This window comes from Lissotriton vulgaris, chromosome 1_1 (assembly GCF_964263255.1).
Source record: "Lissotriton vulgaris chromosome 1_1, aLisVul1.2, whole genome shotgun sequence".
NCBI lineage: Eukaryota > Metazoa > Chordata > Amphibia > Caudata > Salamandridae > Lissotriton > Lissotriton vulgaris.
This window is the reverse complement of record NC_141685.1, coordinates 60,664,944-60,679,049: the sequence shown is the minus strand read 5'-3', so window position 1 is coordinate 60,679,049 and position 14,106 is coordinate 60,664,944.

The window sequence follows — 14,106 nt, the reverse complement described above, 5'->3', positions numbered from 1 at the left end:
CTCCGATGCCCTGACCCCGGAGCAGCGCCAAGACTGTCGGGCCCTCCTGCGGCAATTTGCAAACCTATTTTCCCTCACCCCTGGGGTCACTCCCTGGTGCCTGCACGACGTAGACACTGGGGACAGTCCCCCTATCCGACACCGGGCGTACCGAGTACCAGATCGGGTGCGCACCTGCATCCAAGAAGAAGTCTCCAAGATGCTCGCACTCGGAGTCATCGAACCCTCGGACAGCCCCTGGGCCAGCCCAGTCGTACTGGTCCCCAAAGCTACTGCCCCGGGCACCACCCCCGAGCTCCGATTCTGCGTTGACTATCGGGGTCTGAACGCTGTCACCCGAACCGACGCTCACCTCATTCCCCGAGCAGATGAACTGGTTGACCGCATGGGGGCTGCCCGCTACCTGAGCATCTTCGATCTGACAGCGGGCTACTGGCAGATCGGACTCACCCCCAGAGCCCAAGAACGGTCCGCTTTCTCCGCCCCGGATGGACACTACCATTTCACGGTGATGCCATTCGGCATGAAAAACGCTCCAGCCACCTTTCAACGACTGGTGAACCAGGTATTGGCGGGCCTCGAAGAGTTCAGCGCCGCCTACCTGGACGATATCGCAGTGTACAGCCGCCACTGGTCAGACCACCTCCGCCACCTCCGAGAGGTCCTGCAGGCCCTCCAACAGGCCGGCCTCACAATCAAGGCCAGCAAGTGCCAAATTGGCCAAGGGTCCGTGACCTACCTCGGACACCAAGTGGGAAGCGGTCTGGTGGCCCCCCTCCAGCTCAAGATCCCTGCCATCCAGTCCTGGCAGCCCCCCGTAACCCAAACCGAGGTCCGAGCCTTCTTGGGGCTCACCGGATACTACCGGCGGTTTGTGAAGGACTATGGCAGCATTGTGGGGCCCCTCACGGAACTCACATCCAAGAACCACCCAAAAACAGTCAACTGGACTCCCGACTGTCAAGCGGCCTTCGAGAAGCTGAAGGCCGCCATGTGCACCGCCCCTGTGCTCCAGGCCCCCGACTACAGCCGCGAGTTCATCGTTCAGACTGATGCCTCGGACCATGGCATTGGGGCCGTCCTCTCCCAACTGAACCCCGAGGGAGTCGACCAACCAGTGGCCTTCATCAGCAGACGTCTACTGGCCCGAAAGCAGCGCTGGAGCACCATCGAGCGGGAGGCCTTTGCAGTCGTATGGGCCCTTAAGAAGCTCCGGCCCTACCTCTTCGGTACCCACTTTCGGGTGCAAACAGATCATCGCCCCCTGCAATGGTTGATGCAGATGCGGGGGGAGAATCCCAAACTATTGCGATGGTCCATCTCCCTGCAGGGGATGGACTTCACTGTGGAGCATCGCCCTGGCCAAGACCACGCCAACGCGGATGGCCTGTCCCGCTTTTTCCGCCTCGACGAGGAGAGTCCCCAAGAGGATGGGTGACTCTCCCCGCCTTCAGCTGGGGGGGACGCATGTTGGACAGGCCCCATGAAGGGCTCGCTCCCTCCCCGCATGACAGGGCCCAGACACCGGCTCTCCCAGGGCTACCCACAGAAGCACCCCGCAACCCGTCCCCTACGGGACGCCTGCTCCCGGACATCTCTGCATCCCTGGCCCGGGCCACCGTCAGCACCATTGCCCGGACCAGCCGCCATCTTGGACACTGCACCACGAGGCCGCGTGGCCTCAGCTCGACCCCAACCCTGGGCCTGGCCAGGCCCCGACATCCCGGCACCACCATCCACCCAGGAGGTGAATGAACCACTTGGCAGGTCACTGGGAGAAAGAAGTGTCGATGGCTCTCCCCCGCCAGGTGCCGATCGCCCCCAGCCTCCCCGGGCGCTGGCTCCACCCCCCTGCTGGGTGTCTGGACTCCCTCATCCCGGACCTCCCGACCTCCAAGTGCGAGGGTCCGGACATCAAAGGGCGCCAGACCTATAACTGAGGCAGCTCCAGAGCAGGAGGGCAGTTGTATCCTGGAGTCGAGAGACACCGTGAAGAACTCATCCTTGACAAACTACTGGCGATGCCGTAGCCCTGCCTTGTGAACTGTCGTCCTGCCTGCCAGCGCTGCCGCGGCCTTCTGCAACCTTCATCCTCGTGGGACCTGCTGGCGCTGCCGCGGCCCGTTGTAACCTTCATCCTCGTGGGACCTGCTGGCGCTGCCGCGGCCCGTTGTAACCTTCATCTTCGTGGGGACTGTGAGAAGGTGGCCTGATATGCAGTGGTCACTATTCTAGTGAACACTATGTATCAGTCCAGCAACCCTTATTGATGATTGGTTGTAAGTCAACCTTATAGACCAGCTATCCTAGTAGCGTGGATACGAGCAGTCTAAGGCTAAAGACTCGAGAGGGCGTGTTAAGCCAGCTGTTATACCACATATACCCCTTGAACACCAAGTGAAAGGACACCACACAAGTGTTATGAAAATAAACAGTTATTTATTAAAGATCACAACAGCCCTGTACTCTTTATGAGGACAGGGTACTAAGCACAAACGAAAACTCTTACAAAAATACTTAAGTTAGCACAGTATATACAAATGCCCGAGGGGCACGGAAAACCATATACTTGAAAAGTGGAATGCGAAATTACTAGCAGGTAAGTACAGTACTAATAGGCTTTGGAATCGCTAGGACTTGACTATAGAATCGTTAGATTACTTCTAGGAGACCCAGGGGACTCGGGTGCAGTGTGTGCACTCTCACGCGAGATGTGGGACAAAGTCTATGGTAGCTAGAATTTGCAAAGTTAGTGTTCTCGGGCGAACCCGACCTGGTAGGGAGAAAACGAAAGTAGATTCTGACCCTTGGATAGTGAGGCTATGCTGGGGCACCGAAATGCCGAAGTTACCTAGCCCAGGGGCTGCAGCTGCATAGGACTCAAAAGACGTCGGGAATCCTCGTTGACGGACCAGGAGCCTGGAAGAAAGAAGTTGCTGGCAGGCGACCAGTGAAGAAAGTTCGGTGGATCCAAGCCTGGATCGATGGAAGATGACACCTGAAAGCAGAGGGGACCAAGTTCGAGACTACTAGCCAGTAGTCAGTGGGCACCAGGAGGGCACCGGATGGTAGCCACCTCGACAAGGCGTGTGGGTGACGCTGGGCTCGGAGATCTCACGGACCAGGAGGCGTTGTCGGCGACCAGGAAGGAGGATCGAGCTGTCCCACGAAGATAGAAGCTGTCGGCGTCGCTGGACCCAGGATTGGGCAACAAAGCCTTGGCAAATTCAAGCCCACGCGGTGGACCTAAAATGGCGTCTGGAGTGGACCAGGAGGGTCCGGGGTGCCTCTCTTCAAGAAGGAAGCAAGGGCCAGTCTGGAGCAATCAGACCAGCAGCAGTGATGTCGTCGGGCGTAGTTCAGAAGGCCACAAGCCAGCCGGCTAGTAGCCAAACAACGCGGTGCACAGCAAACAGAGGAAGGGCCCCACGCAGATCGTGGAGATGCAGGGAGGCTGATCTTGTATGCTGGAGCTGTGCAGGGTCGGGGCTTCTCGGACCCCAAAGCACTCACCCGTGGAGGACACGGTGGGCTTGCAGTAAAGATGTCGTGCAGTCTTGGCGATCGTCGGTCCCTCGAGGTCTCGTCGCACTCACGGTTCTCAGCTTGGCTGTAGAGGTGAGTAGAGGTCAGAGGTGCCAGGGAAGCCGGATCTCGTCGAGCTGGGTCGTCGGATTCGTGATGAAGGACTTGCAGCAGACCGCAGTGTTCTTTAGGATGGTGCCCGCTTGATGCAGGGTGACTACTCCTTAGCCACAAGGGAGAATCTTGATGAAGAAATCTTGAAGTCCTTTCGCAGAAAGTCGTGTCTTGATTCCAAAGATGATCTAATTTGAACAGGGGGCCCGCTCCCATCTTTATACTAAAAAAGGGGGCTGACCCGGTGACTAGGTCCTGCCTATGGGTGGGACTAGGTGGGGGGTGGTTACACCCCTCAGCCATGCCGGACTTCCCCAGGCCAGGGGCTGGTGTGCCCCTGGAACTGGTTCAGACCGGCCTATGCGTAGTGAGCACCGGGGTGCCACTCAGCAGTCACCTTCCTGTAAAGCCCTGCCTACCCAGGATACACAAAACCATGTCTGGGACGGTGCTAGCACCGCCCCTGACAGGAAACCCTTTGTCCAGGCTCCCCTCGCTGGAAGGACTCCCAGCTGCAGGGGGTCAGACTCGTGTCTGTGGTGGCAGCATCCATTTTGTGGAGCTGAGGCTTCAGTTAACTTTAACCGGGGTTCACAGTTACGGACATGTCGTGTCCCTCTAGAAGGGTGGAATGCTAACCCCGTCGCCAGAATTGGCGAGGGGTTAGTATTCCAATTCGTATGACACCTTACTCGACATGTTTTGATAAAGCAATACCAAAGTTAGCATTTAACCGCGAGGATTATAATGCACTTAAGAGTATATGGTATGCGATATCATGGAACAGCTATTAGGACTTGGTTCCGCAAGCTGCAGACAGGCTCAGCTCATGCCAGAGCACCATCTCACACGATTCCAAGCACTCTGCCTTCAGGATTGTCAAGGCCTGCCATAGGAGTGACTGATAGGAATCTGTGTGTCCATTTTAGGGTTAGGTATAGGTATACTACACCTACAGCAAAGCGTGTTTACACGACTTTGCCCCAGCTGTCATGCAGCCAGTTGTGTCAAATTTAAGAGGCCAGCCAGGGGTGGCATAATACATGCTGCAGCCCCTGGTAGCCCTGGGTACACCTATGCCCTGAGTTACAGGGTCTGATAAGGTGGCCCAGTACCAATTGGTAAATGCACCTAGGGTACATGTCGTAATTTAGAAAGAGAACAGCCAGGCTGTGGGTCTGATTGGCAGGCCCACAGCCAGAGAAAGTCGTAAACCAGTGAAACAAAAGCAAAAAATCTGGGTGATCATAGGATTGCAGACCCTACTCTCCTACATGACCCCCCCCAAACTTTGGGACAATAAGCTAACCTTGACCAGGTGAGTCTTCTTGTTCTAAGTGGAAATATCTGGAGAGCCCATCGGCATTGCCATGATCAGTACCAGGTCTATGTTCCACTGTAAAGTCCATCCCCTGTAGGGAAATGGACCACCTAAGCAGTTTGGGGTTTTCACCCTTCATCTGATTTAGCCACAAGAGGGGCTTATGGTCGGTCTGAATCTTGAAGTGAGTGCCAAACAAGTATGGCCTCAGCTTCTTCAGGGCCCAAACCACAGCAAAGGCCTCCCTCTCAATAGCTGACCAATTCTTCTCTCTGGGGGTCAGCCTTCTGCTTATAAAAGCAATGGGCTGGTCTTGACCATCAAAATTCAGTTGAGAAAGAACAGCTCCCACACCCAACTCAGAAGCATCTGTTTGGACAATGAATGGTTTGGAGTAGTCTGGACTCTTAAGGATAGGTGCTGTGCACATGGCCTGCTTTAGGTCATCGAATGCTTTTTGACAGCCTGCTGTCCACTGAACCTTTTTTGGCATTTTCTTACTTGTCAGTTCATTTAATGGTGTCACAATTGAACCATAGTTCCTGACAAACTTCCTATAGTAACCAGTCAGGCCCAAGAAAGCTCGAACCTGAGTCTGGGTGGTTGGAGGAGCCCAGTCCCTGATTTACTGTATCTTGCTCTCCAGTGGCTGAACCTGGCCTCCACCTACAAGGTGGCCCAGGTATACAACCTGTGTCTGCCCTATCTGGCACTTGGTGGCCTTGATAGTGAGGCCTGCTGCTTGCAGAGCCTCTAACACTTTCCTCAGGTGGACCAGGTGATCCTCCCAGGTGGAGCTAAAGACAGCAATATCATCTAGATATGCTGCACAGAAGTCATCCAGCCCAGTAAGGACTTGATTCACCAACCTTTGGAAGGTGGCAGGTGCATTTTTCAGACCAAAGGGCATTACCACAAATTGATAATGCCCACCAGGGGTTGAAAATGCTGTCTTGGGCTTGGCATCCTCAGCTAACCTGATTTGCCAATACCCAGCTGTTAAGTCAAATGTGCTTAAGTAGTTGGCAGAAGCCAATCTATCTATCAGCTCATCTGCCCTTGGTATTGGGTGGGCATCAGTCTTAGTGACTGCATTGAGACCCCTGTAGTCTACGCAAAACCTCATCTCTCTCTTACCACCCTGGGTGTGAGGCTTTGGCACTAGAACTACTGGACTAGCCCAAGGGCTATCTGAGGGTTCAATGACTCCCAACTCCAACACTTTCTGCACTTCAGTTTTTATGCAGTCTCTAACATGATCAGGCTGCCTGTAGATTTTACTCTTAACTGGCAGACTGTCACCAGTGTCAACCTCATGGGTACACCAATTGGTCTGACTGGGTGTCAGAGAAAACATATGTCTGAAAGACTGAAGAACCTGTTTACAGTCTTTCTGTTGATGCTCAGAGAGGCTGCCACAAAAGACAACACCATCTACTGACCCATCATCAGGATTCTGAGTGAGCAGGTCTGGGAGAGGGTCACTCTCTTCCTCCTGTCCCTCATCTATGGCCATGAGCAAACTCATGTCCTTCCTGTTGACATATGCTTTGAGCCTGTTGACATGGAGCACCCTGTGGGGCTCCTGGGAGTTCCAAGGTCTACCAGGTAGGTGACCTCTCCCTTTTGCTCAAGAATTGTGTGGGGCCCAGACCATTTGTCTTTGAGTGCTGCTGGGGCCACTGGCTCCAACACCCACACCTTCTGTCCAGGCTGATAAACAGTCAGGACAGCCTTTCGGTCATGCCAAGCTTTTGAAGTTCTTGACTGGCCTTAAGGTTTTCTGATGCCTTCTCCATATACTCAGCCATCCTGGAGCGGAGACCAAGTACATAGTCCACTATGCTGGTTGCAGGCTTTTTGAGAGGTCTCTCCCATCCTTCCTTCACCAAACACAGGGGGCCTCTCACAGGATGCCCATACAAAAGTTCAAAAGGGCTGTAGCCAACCCCCTTTTGTGGGACCTCTCTGTAAGCAAACAGAAGGCAGGGAATCAGGACATCCCATCTACGCCTGAGCTTTTCAGGTAGTCCATGAATCATCCCTTTTAGGGTCCTGTTGAACCTTTCAACAAGCCCATTGCATTGTGGATGATAGGGTGTAGTGAATTTGTAATTGACACCACACTCCTTCCACATAGCAGTTAAGTAGCTTGACATGAAGTTTGCACCTCTGTCAGAGACAACCTCCTTAGGGAAGCCCACTCTGGAGAACACTCCAACTAGGGCCCTTGCCACTACAGGTGCTGTAGTGGTCCTAAGTGGAATAGCTTCAGGATACCTGGTGGCATGATCCACTACCACCAGTATAAACTTGTGCCCTGATGCTGTCTGGGGTTCCATTGGACCAACAATGTCAATCCCCACTCTTTCAAAGGGCACCCCCACCACAGGCATTGGTATAAGGGGGGCCTTTGTTGTGCCACCTGACTTACCACTGGCTTGGCAAGTGACACAGGAGCGACAAAACTCCTTGGTATCCTCATTCATGTGAGGCCAGTGAAAGTGTGAGACAAGCCTGTCCCAAGTCTTTGTCTGGCCTAAGTGACCTGCTAAGGGAATCTCATGGGCCAAGGTAAGTAGGAAACCTCTCTGAGACAAGGGTACAACCAGCCTCCTGGTCATGCCAGGCTTGGGGTCTCTTGACTCAGTGTACAGGAGTCCATCTTCCCTGTATACCTTGTGGGTACCTGTGGCGTTCCCAGCAGCCTCAGCAGCAGCCTGCTGTCTGAGGGGTTCAAGAGAAGGGCAGTCTAACTGGTCCTTCCCCAGGTCTTCCCTTCAGGGTCCCCCTGAACCCAAGAATTCAACTTGATCAAGTTCAAACTCTCTGGGCTCAGTTTCCCTCAATTCCTGTAGGTCAGCCTCCTCTGAGACTTGATCCTCAACCTGGGGCAAGGGGGAAGGCACAGCCTTAACCATGCTGCTCTTTTTCTTGGAAGGTGTCTGGTCCATTGTTCCAGGATCCAGCACCTGTTCAGTGGGGCATTTCCTGACCTGTGACCTGGTCACAGCAAACACATGTGCTGGCAAGCCTAACATTTCCATGTGAGTCCTCTGCTCCACTTCTGACCATTGTGATGACTCCAAATCATTGCCCAACAAACAATCCACTGGGAGGTCTGAACTAACTACAACCTTCTTTTGGCCAGTTACCCCTCCCCAGGAGAAAGCTAAAAATTGCCATACTGTGACTGGTAGTGACATTGCTTGCATTGGTCACCAGGAAATCTGTACCTGGCATGATCTGTCCAGGGTCCACAAAGTTAGGTGTCACCATGGTGACACTGGCACAAGTGTCCCTATAGGCCTGAGCCATTTTTCCATTTATGAAAGGTGTCTGTCTGTATTTGCCCAAACTATTGGGACTTATGTCAGGGGACATATCCATATCCCCTGTACTGACAAGGACAGCCTGAGTGAGTGTACCAACTAAGTTGTCACACCCCTCAGAACCCAGGGTTAACCCTACTAAACCCTTGGGAGGTGCACTACCACTGCTGGCTGTACTAGGGGGCACAGGTGCCTTAGGGGCTGCAGTGGCAGGAGTCTGCCCTCCTCCTTTCTTGGTGCACTCACTAAACCAGTGAGTTTTACTTTTACAGTATTGGCACCACCTTTTAGATTGGCCTTCTTTCTTCTTTTGGGGAGCCTGACCCCCACCCTCTTTGGGTTGTTGGGGACCTGTCGAAGACTTCTGGTCATTTTGTTCCCCCTTAGAATCTTTACCCTTCTGGTCTGCTTTCTTCTGACCACCTTGATTCTGGCCCTGGTTCTGTTTAACTCTTGTTCTAACCCATCTGACTGCCTTCTTTCCCAATTCTTGGGGAGAGGTCAGATCTGAGTCAACAAGATGCTGATGCAACAACTGGTTCTGACAATTGTTTAAAATTTGTTCTCTCATGATCAGATTGTACAATCCTGTATAATCAGTAACCTTACTGCCCAGCAACCAGCCCTCCAAAGCCTTAGTGGCACAATCTACAAAGTCAGACCAATCTTGAGACTGAGTTTTCTGGGTATCCCTGAACAGCACCCTGTACTGCTCAGTGGTTAGGCCAAACCCTTCAACCAGTGTATTCTTCAAGACTTGGTAATTGTTAGCATCCTCTACCCTTGTGGTGAGGAGCTTGTCTCTTCCTTTACCTTCAAAGGAGAGCCACAAGATAGCTGCCCACTGAGTCTGGGGAACACCTTGCACAGTGCAGGCCCTCTCCAAAGCAGTAATCCATTTGTGGATGTCATCCCCTTGTTTAAAGGGGGGCACTATCTTCCCAAGGTGTTTTGTATCAAAACTCCTTTCCCTATTGCTAGGTACAATGCTGCCACCAGTGGGGACTACCCCACTTAACTGTTGCTCTCTAGCAAAGGCAAGCCTCTCTTTGGCCAGGGCAAGTTCTTCCCTTTCAATCCTCAGATTGGCTGCCCTTTCTTTAGCTTCATACACTCTCCTCTGAGGGGATGTCATCCCTCTTTGAGAAGAGTTGTGAGAGCCATTGGTTTGAAGGGATCTGCCAGAGTCTCTTGATAGAGATCTGGCTCGTCCATTCCCAATGTTAAGCTGACCTGATAGTGGCCTCAGGGGTCCCCCAGTACCACTGTCATGTTTGCTTAAGTTGGACCTGCTTAGTCTAACGACTTCTACCTGTCCCTTATCTGCCTCATCTCCAGAGGGATCCTCATTCTCATCCTCCTCTACATCTTCATTCTCAGTTGAGAGGTGGATGAGGTCAGGGTCACCTCTGGTTCCCTCAAGGGGAGGCATACCTCCTTCTGGATTAGAAGAGCTAAGAAGGGTCTCAGCTTTTCTGGCATCATAAGTCTCCAAGAGACCAATCAGAAAGGAAGTTGTGGGGTTAGACCCCTGCTTGATCTTCCTGGAGTGACACACTTGTCTTAACTCCTTGAAGCTCAGCACAGTATATCTTGAAGGGATGACCTGTGGAGGGTCAGCTGACACAAGGGGAGACTCAGAGTTTCCTCCTTTGTCCGACATACTGTTTCTAGTGTGGTGTAAGTGATGCACCTACCTACACTATGTGTGTACCTACTGATCCCTTGCTAAGAGTTGCAGCCAAGGTGTGCTAAGCCTTGAGGAGCTGCAACAGCTGGTTCAGTAGAACTCAGAGTATTCTAAGCTTAGTTATATGTACTAACAGTACTTATGTGATCTTTCAACAAGATATTCTTAGGATACGTGGTAAAACAACAGCAAGCTCAAATCCCAACCGCTGCTCACCAATGTGAGAAGGTGGCCTGATATGCAGTGGTCACTATTCTAGTGAACACTATGTATCAGTCCAGCAACCCTTATTGATGATTGGTTGTAAGTCAACCTTATAGACCAGCTATCCTAGTAGCGTGGATACGAGCAGTCTAAGGCTAAAGACTCGAGAGGGCGTGTTAAGCCAGCTGTTATACCACATATACCCCTTGAACACCAAGTGAAAGGACACCACACAAGTGTTATGAAAATAAACAGTTATTTATTAAAGATCACAACAGCCCTGTACTCTTTATGAGGACAGGGTACTAAGCACAAACCAAAACTCTTACAAAAATACTTAAGTTAGCACAGTATATACAAATGCCCGAGGGGCACGGAAAACCATATACTTGAAAAGTGGAATGCGAAATTACTAGCAGGTAAGTACAGTACTAATAGGCTTTGGAATCGCTAGGACTTGACTATAGAATCGTTAGATTACTTCTAGGAGACCCAGGGGACTCGGGTGCAGTGTGTGCACTCTCACGCGAGATGCGGGACAAAGTCTATGGTAGCGAGAATTTGCAAAGTTAGTGTTCTCGGGCGAACCCGACCTGGTAGGGAGAAAACGAAAGTAGATTCTGACCCTTGGATAGTGAGGCTATGCTGGGGCACCGAAATGCCGAAGTTACCTAGCCCAGGGGCTGCAGCTGCATAGGACTCAAAAGACGTCGGGAATCCTCGTTGACGGACCAGGAGCCTGGAAGAAAGAAGTTGCTGGCAGGCGACCAGTGAAGAAAGTTCGGTGGATCCAAGCCTGGATCGATGGAAGATGACACCTGAAAGCAGAGGGGACCAAGTTCGAGACTACTAGCCAGTAGTCAGTGGGCACCAGGAGGGCACCGGATGGTAGCCACCTCGACAAGGCGTGTGGGTGACGCTGGGCTCGGAGATCTCACGGACCAGGAGGCGTTGTCGGCGACCAGGAAGGAGGATCGAGCTGTCCCACGAAGATAGAAGCTGTCGGCGTCGCTGGACCCAGGATTGGGCAACAAAGCCTTGGCAAATTCAAGCCCACGCGGTGGACCTAAAATGGCGTCTGGAGTGGACCAGGAGGGTCCGGGGTGCCTCTCTTCAAGAAGGAAGCAAGGGCCAGTCTGGAGCAATCAGACCAGCAGCAGTGATGTCGTCGGGCGTCGTTCAGAAGGCCACAAGCCAGCCGGCTAGTAGCCAAACAACGCGGTGCACAGCAAACAGAGGAAGGGCCCCACGCAGATCGTGGAGATGCAGGGAGGCTGATCTTGGGTGCTGAAGCTGTGCAGGGTCGGGGCTTCTCGGACCCCAAAGCACTCACCCGTGGAGGACACGGTGGGCTTGCAGTAAAGATGTCGTGCAGTCTTGGCGATCGTCGGTCCCTCGAGGTCTCGTCGCACTCACGGTTCTCAGCTTGGCTGTAGAGGTGAGTAGAGGTCAGAGGTGCCAGGGAAGCCGGATCTCGTCGAGCTGGGTCGTCGGATTCGTGATGAAGGACTTGCAGCAGACCGCAGTGTTCTTTAGGATGGTGCCCGCTTGATGCAGGGTGACTACTCCTTAGCCACAAGGGAGAATCTTGATGAAGAAATCTTGAAGTCCTTTCGCAGAAAGTCGTGTCTTGATTCCAAAGATGATCTAATTTGAACAGGGGGCCCGCTCCCATCTTTATACGTTTGCGTTTGTATAAGCTTTATTCGAGACAATTCTCATAAAAGCACATAAAATCAGAACAGTTACACAAAATACATGATACAGAGTAAAAATTCATTAAACACAGTGCAGCTCATACAACATTACAGATAAAACAATTTATACCAATACATAAAAGTTTATTAATTTATTAAAAGGAATCCCTAAATTACCTACAATCCCCTAAGGACCGTCGTCTTATCGCCCAAGCCCAACCCATGTATTTGGCGACACCCATGACTATCGAATCCTGGCGTGTTGTACATAGGATTCTTAGGGCCACGGAGCTATCGCGTGTCCCCAAATTTTTGCATACCGGCGAGAGCCATTTCCTCCTTGGATTCACATAGGCTTCACATGAAAAGAGAAAATGACCTAGGCTCTCCTCGGCATTTTCACAGGCAGGACATAGGCTATCAGTGGGTCTGTGCCAACCAGATGTCAATTTCTTAAGGGGGATAGATCCTGACCTTAACTGGAAAATAAGTTTCCTGTCCATTGGTACCGTGATGTTATCCCAGTAATTTTCTAGGACAGGTAAAATTTTGGTCTCCAAGAAACGACCAGACATTGAATCTGCCCTGGTGTCATTCAGCATCTTGCCTCCCACCCAATCCCAGTATTGTTCTTTGAGGGCTTCTTTGCTTGGGAAGGTTTCTCCCTCAGGGTTGTTCCAAAGATTTGAAAACCCTAGATTTACCAACATGGTCTTCAGATGTTTTAACCATTTTATCTTGTGGAAGATATCTTCCTTGATTATCCACAAAAAGCCCTCCGCGTACTGTCTTATTTCTGGAGTCGTCCAGAGGCGTCTCCAGTAAAGAACTGGTCGCAAACGAGCTCTGTCGATGATCGTGCGTCTACCAAGCTCCATAAACAATGGGATCAGAGGGGTGCTCTGTGGAAGTCCAGTAATCCCGCGCATGAACTTGTTTTCGGAGGTCTGAAGAGCCATCAGACTATTCCAAGCCCATAGTTCAGCGCCATATAAGGTGGCACCCAAAACCTTCGCATCATACACTGTCAGTGCGGGTTTTATAGGTTTTGTTTTTGATTTACGGTGTTCCCCCCTTAAGGCACCTGATAGCTGCTGGTGCTTTAGGACTACTTTATTCACATGATGCGTCCTGCCAGTCCCCCCCGCAATCTGCACTCCCAAATATGTAAATTCGTTGACTATGTCGAGCCTGCTGTTATTTAGGGTTATCTTAGGATAGCTTCTACTTCCTGCAGAGAAGGCCATTAGTTTAGTTTTCCCTACGTTTACCTCTAGCCCGTGCTCCGTGCAAAAAGCATCAAAAATGCTTAATGCACGCTGCAGCCCCATGGGAGTCTTGGACAAAATAAGAGTGTCGTCAGCGAACATCAGGATCGGAACCCTGGTGTCCGCCAACGAAGGGGCATCGACACTAGCCCTCAGCATTCTCTCAACTATCCCGTTAATAAATAACGAGAAAAGTAGGGGGGCCATAGAACAACCTTGCCTAACACCCCTTTCCACAGGGAAGTCCACTGTTGTCTCACTACTTCCTCCCCATTGGACTCTGGCAAAGTTGGATTCGTGCAGTCGCATAATTAGTGTTAGCAATTCTGCAGGAATCCCCAGCTTTTGGAGCACTGACCATAGCTTGTACCTGGGGACTAGATCGAACGCAGCCCGCAGATCGACAAACGCGACGTACAGGCTGCCCCTTCCCAGCTCAACGGTTTTCCACCTCAATATTGTGAAGCGAAAGACCTGGTCAATGGTACTAGTAGCTCGCCTAAATCCCGCTTGGTATGGGGAGAGGGCGCTGTTGTCTTCTACCCAGTCCATTAGCTGGTTTGTTACCATTCTTCCAACTATTTTCTGCACAGTGGCTATTAAGCTTATGGGCCTATAATTTGCAGGCAGTGAGCGATCGCCCTTCTTGTGGATGGGGATAATGGTTGCGCCTTTCCAAATGTCTGGAACCACTGCCCCCTTAGCTAGGGCATTTGCTACAAGCAGGATATAAAGTAGATTCTGACCCTTGGATAGTGAGGCTATGCTGGGGCACCGAAATGCCGAAGTTACCTAGCCCAGGGGCTGCAGCTGCATAGGACTCAAAAGACGTCGGGAATCCTCGTTGACGGACCAGGAGCCTGGAAGAAAGAAGTTGCTGGCAGGCGACCAGTGAAGAAAGTTCGGTGGATCCAAGCCTGGATCGATGGAAGATGACACCTGAAAGCAGAGGGGA